The 6,000-nt window shown below is 36.1% G+C and overlaps 1 protein-coding gene across 2 annotated transcripts in view; it reads right to left on the minus strand.

Annotated features, from left to right (window-relative positions):
• Window positions 1-6,000, minus strand: part of TfAP-2 (transcription factor AP-2) — a 429,556-nt gene that overhangs the window by 33,311 nt on the left and 390,245 nt on the right. The window lies entirely within an intron of this gene.

Raw genomic sequence — 6,000 nt, forward strand, 5'->3', positions numbered from 1 at the left:
CTCTTTTCCATTGAAGTCATCTCAACGCAACTGAACTGAACTAAACTCAACTCAACTCAACTGAACTCAACTCAGCTCACCTCACGTCAACTCTGCTTAATTTTAGCGGTTGAATTTCAACCGATGGGCGAACACTGTTGTGTTACGCACACAATTAATCAGTGCTTTACTACCTCACCTTTCCCTGCCCCATGGAAAGTAGCCACTGTTACACCTATAGCTAAAAAACCGGGTGCCCCTTCCCCGTGTCATTTTAGGCCTATAAGCATTTTACCGGGACGATCCAAAGTATTCGAAAGGCTTATAGCTCAACAGGTTATGGATTTTATTTAGACCAATAAGCTGCTGAGTCAACTTTAATCTGGTTTCAGGCCCCATCATAGTTATTCAACGGCAATTGTAAAAGTGTTGGATGATATTCGTCAACCTTTCGATGAAAGTCACCTTTCTTGCTCTGCCTACTCGATTTTTCCAAAGCCTTTGATTCAATTAATCACACATTGTTGTGTAATAAATTAGCTATCTATTTTGGTTTTAACGCAGTTAGGCTGCTTAAAGACTACTTAAGTAGTAGTTTCCAAAAAGTTAAGTCTGGTAATAAGCTCTCTGAACTCGCCCCCATCTCTTCAGCCGTGCCACAAGGCTCTATTCTTGGCCCTCTACTATTTAGTATATTTATCAACGTATATTAACTTTCAACTGTATTTATCCAACAGAATAGGGTTGGTCGAAGACTTAATGAGGATTTGCACTCGATCTTTGAGTGGTCGAAGAAAAACTTGCTTCATCTTAATGCGCGGAAGTCATATGTGCGTATATTTAAAGAAAAAAATTGAGCTTTCCGTGAAAATTGGTTCAGAGTTTAACAGTTCCCCTTATTACGTATTCTGAGGTAGTTTATAGAAAGCTAGATTCTCCCTCTAGTCACAAGTTGGACGTCGCTTTAATTTTGCCACGAGACACGTATAAGGTCTGAAGATGTTTGACCATCTTTCTTTGTTGAGAAACTCGATACTTGACTGCGACATACAATATTTCTGAAATGCCAGGAACCGCATCTTTATTTTTCAGCTAATTGCTCATGCGAAACCGGAATACCTATATGAAAAACTCATATTTTCTAAATGCTCTCGCTTTTTAACTCTAATCTTGTCCAGGTTCAATTACTTATGCTCGTCCCGACTGTTTTTCGGACTTTGGAACTCTTTCCTCAGACGCTAAGGAAGTCATGACCTAGTGCAGTGATGAGCAGAGAGAGCTTTTACTTTGCACGCGCCTATACAAAATGTATAGGAAGCTCAAAGGAGCTTTGCCCGCGGGAAAGACAGTGCCCATCAGCAGTGTTGCCAGAACTTTTTGGACGAACCGGCTAAATTTGCAAATAAAACCGGCTAAAAACGGCTAAAATGTTTCAACTAAATTTCACATGTCTTATTTAAGTAAATCACGAGTAAAAAGACTATTTCTTGGAGAGAAGTTACAAATTCGAGCCGGAAAAAGTTTTGCCAGCACGAATTTGCAATTAGGAAAAGCATATGATTATGGCACATGGTTGGATTTTTTGTCGACGATAATTTGAATAAACAAGTTCGTTAAATTTAAAAATTTACAAACTGGAGCGATTTTAAAATGAAAAATGTAAGTTAATACTTGTTTACTTAATTAATTTAGTTAATTCCAATGATTTGAAAGGTACTCGGCAAAAAAAAAACTGTATTCTTAATCGGAATGCAATCTCAACCAGAGTCGATATAGAAAACCCGACAAAGAAATTGAAACGTATGTTGAAGAAAGTCGGAATGACAAGATATATACACGTAGATCCTGTTTTTTGCCCCTCTGAGGAATTTTAAAATTCTATACAAATTTCTTTTGTTTGAAATGCAACCGTGGACACTAGCTGGTAGAAAAACTTGCAAATGTGCGAATTTGCAAATTTGCATCTTGAGTGTGTTAACAGTGAAATAATTTCTTATTTTCTAAGTTTGCGAATAAAACTTCACACTTAAAATTAAGACATTTATAACAAATATTTTATGAAGAAAATCCCTTCTTCGTTTAAAATAAAAATAAGCGAAATCAGCCCAATTTCATACAACCCTGCCTGACATGAAAATTTTCTCCACGATAAGGCTAGTAGTCTAACAGATTTTGGGACGCTTAGTCAAAAATGGAAACATATATACATATTTGAAATTTAAGAAAATAAGGCAAATAGCAAAATCGGCTAAAAACTCGGCTAAATTTTTTCTGCAAAACGGCTGCCGGCTAAATCGAAATTTCTCCGGCTGTTTGCTATCGCAACCAGCTAAATCTAGCCGGAAAACGGCTAAAATGGCAACACTGCCCATCAGTGGTCTAGAGGCAACTTCAAGAAACTTATACTTCAGTATTTCCCTAATTAAAATTTCTAGAAAACGTAGTTATCGACTCTCGCAAACTAAATTATGGTTATCTATGTTTATTTTTTCTAATTTTTTAATATTTTAAATTATTAAATATTTTATCTGTGAATTTTTAATTGTTAATGTATTTAATTGCTTATATATATATGGGGCCGTCCCATACCAAAACGGACGGGGTTCACACTTCATGTGTTTGATTTGTTTAAAAATTTAGGGGTTGATGCATAAACATAAATAATAAATAAATATGAAATTTGAGCTTGATTAATAAATTTTTAAAAACTTTACAGCACAAAAACAAAACCAAATCGATTTAGTAGTTTTCCAAATATCTCGAGAACGGCGCGAGGAAAAAATTAAAAAAAAATCACACATACCCACATCGAAATTCTCTATGAAAAGAAATATTTTAAAAACTTTTTTTCTTGAAAAATTTTTCACACAAATTGTTTGATAAGAAAATTAGTTTTTGAAAATATGCCATCTCAAAAAAAAATTGAAAAAAATCACAATGCAATATTTAAGTATAGTATTATGGGGTGCACTCTACAATAATTTGAGTTATGCATTTTTTTTACACCGAAGTTGAGTAAAATTAGTGCATTACAAATTTACAAGTGTTTTAGATTATTATTTTTAAACTAGCTGTACCCTGCCACGCTTTGCTGTGGCTTATTCCTGTTACATGGATGATAAATTATTAACGAAACAAATCATACGTTTCATATGAGTTTGATTTTGTAATAAGTACTTGTGTGCACACAATATTTGTCGTTTTTCAATTCTCTGCGTAGATATCAATGACATCTGGTTTGCCGACACGGAAACACGCAACATCTGAGAACCAGCCCGCATCTAAATCTAAACCATACTTTTCCAAAGGTTGACCCTGAGCATTATTGATTGTGATTCCGAATCCCAATCGAATTGGAAATTGCAATAATTTAAATCGAAGTCGTGTATCGGTCGGATTAATATTCCGCAACGTGATAATTGCCACACCTATTTCCAATTTCCGGATGCCTTCTCTTTTCATCCAATCAAAAAACGCACTAGGGCAAAAGAGAAGGCACGCCCCTGTTGCGCACATTCGCTACAATTATAACGAGTTGTCCCTTTTTGTTATCTACGTTCTTTGATGTTAGGTAATCCCTGAACGATCAATCGAGTTCAAATATTCCGTTGGATAATTAACTGCTTCATTTATTTCCACAACGGTGTTTATCTACATATATATACACATATTATTTCATCACTTTGAATGCTGGATTGATAAACATTATTCTTCGCGGCAAGAATAGCTCGTTCACTGAACCAATCGTGATTCCTATAATTAATTTGAATATCCGGAAAAATTCTTTCGTTCAGTTCTCTTTTCGATGTTTCTAAGTTACAAAAATTATGAGGCAATAAAATTGGTCCTAATCTCTCATTGACTGGCAGCTTTCCGTTCCCTATGTTCGGTAGTTGTCGCGTTAATACCTGGGCTGATTAATCGCTCTGTAGTTGCACACGCATATTCGTAGTGAACTGCAATGTATGTATGTTCGTCTTGCCACAATGTTGAATATTTCAGGCAAGCATTTATCTCTTCCGCTGGTGTCAGTCGAGAAATTACAGGCAATATTTACGTAAAATCTCCTGCGAGCAATACCAATGCATTCCCGAATGGTTGAACATTTCTACGCAAATCTGCCACCGATCGATGTTCCAGATGAAGCGAGAGATACGGCTATGTAGTTTTTCATCGAACCGTTGCTACAATCTTGTAAGGAGTGTTCTCCTAGTTCCTCCTGGCTCATCCAAGAAGAAGGTTATTTATCATTTGCATCTTCTTATTTGGCGCTATAACCGAATAACCGATTTTAGCCGAGTTCGAAAAAGCACGCCAGTCGCTTCTCTCTGTGCCAACTTACGCCAATTGGAAATGCCACGTGAAGCCAAGTCCTTCTCCACTTGGTCTTTCCATTGCAGTGGGAACCTCCCTCTTCCTCTGCTACCACCAGCGGATTGCGAGTCGAATACTTTTAGTCCTGGAACGCTGTTCCCATTCGAACGACATGTCAAAGCCAACGGAGCCGCTGTAAAGATTATACAGCTCATCGTTCCATCGTCTGCGTGGGCGTGATGAGTGACTTATAGAGTGTGGGTTTTGTACGTCGAGAGAGAACTTTACTCCCGAATTGCCTACTCAGTCCAAAGTAGCACTTGTTCGCTACAGTAATTCGGCATTGGATTTCTATGCCGACATTATTGTCGGTCTTATGCTGGTTCCTAACTAAACGAAATTGGCGACTTTCTCGAAATTACAACTGGCAACAGTGACGTATGTGCCAAGGCGCGAATGCTCTGACTCCTTGTTTGATGACAGGAGATACTTCGTCTTGTCCTCGTTGGTCACCAAACTCGATCGCTTTGCTTCGTTATCCAACTTGGAAATGCCAGGAAAGACTTCGAGGTTTGTGTTACCGATGATGTCGATGTCATTGACATATGCCAGAAATTACACGCCCTTGTAAAAAATTGTTCGTGAGTGGTTCAGTTCTGCAGTTAACATTTGCAATATGCGATCATAAATGCCCTTCTGCTCACGCTTCAATTTGTGAATGTTTGATTAGGCATATAATAGGAGAACGGAACAATAATAATAATCATTTTCTTCATAATATTATCCAACGTTATTCAAATTGGTCTCGCTGATTTTCGGAAAAATTTTTCTAAAAACCCGCAGCAGCTCATCTTATTTAGCAAACAAATTTCTGGAAAATGTGGGTATTGTTTGGTAGATGTATTTCACTAACGTAGATTCTTAGATATTCGAAAGTTGGAAAAACTTAACGCTAAAGTAGGCACATTCTCTTTACTCGCAATATAGTACGTAGTAGGCTATGGCGACCCCAAGTGAAATTGTTTAACTATTTTATAATGTTAGGGAATGGTCACAACAGTTTTAAGTTTTCATTAAGGATTGTTTAAACCGCTTTCATGGGATATTTTTATTTTTTCGTTAGGTATGGTTTTTATTATTTTTTCATTTGTATCAGTAGTTTTTTATTACTTTTTTTTCATTGCGAAATTTGTATACCAACTCTTCGTCGATCACTTCGTTTGATAAGATTTTGTTTATTCTTTCTTCATTTAAACTGTTCGGCTTTTGGATAGGTGGAAACATTAAAAAAATCTCTAGTCAAGCTTTCCCTAACACTTTTCGTTTGGAACCAATTATGTAATATTTCATTTAGTTCCAATATTTGCAGTCTTTACTTTTAGGTAGGGCATACTCTTATTGAAAATATTTCCAAATCAAGATTTCTTTAATGCCTTTAGTTTGGTACCCATATTGTAACATTTCATTTCTTTTACCAATTTAATTGAGTTAAATTTTCAAACAGGTGGCAACCATCCTCATACATATTTTCGACCGTGGGTCTCTTAAAAACTCTTTAGTTTGATACCCACATTGCAATATTTCATTTGTTTAATCAATTTAACTGAGTTTAAATTTTCAAAGAGGTGACAATTCTACTCAAAAATATCTCCCGCAGGTATCTTTCTTAAACCTCTTTAATTTAATATTTATATTGTAATATATCAT

Source organism: Rhagoletis zephyria, unplaced genomic scaffold, assembly GCF_001687245.7.
Source record: "Rhagoletis zephyria isolate East Lansing unplaced genomic scaffold, Rhagoletis_zephyria_1.1 Rzeph_scaffold_00076, whole genome shotgun sequence".
Taxonomy (NCBI): Eukaryota; Metazoa; Arthropoda; class Insecta; order Diptera; family Tephritidae; genus Rhagoletis; species Rhagoletis zephyria.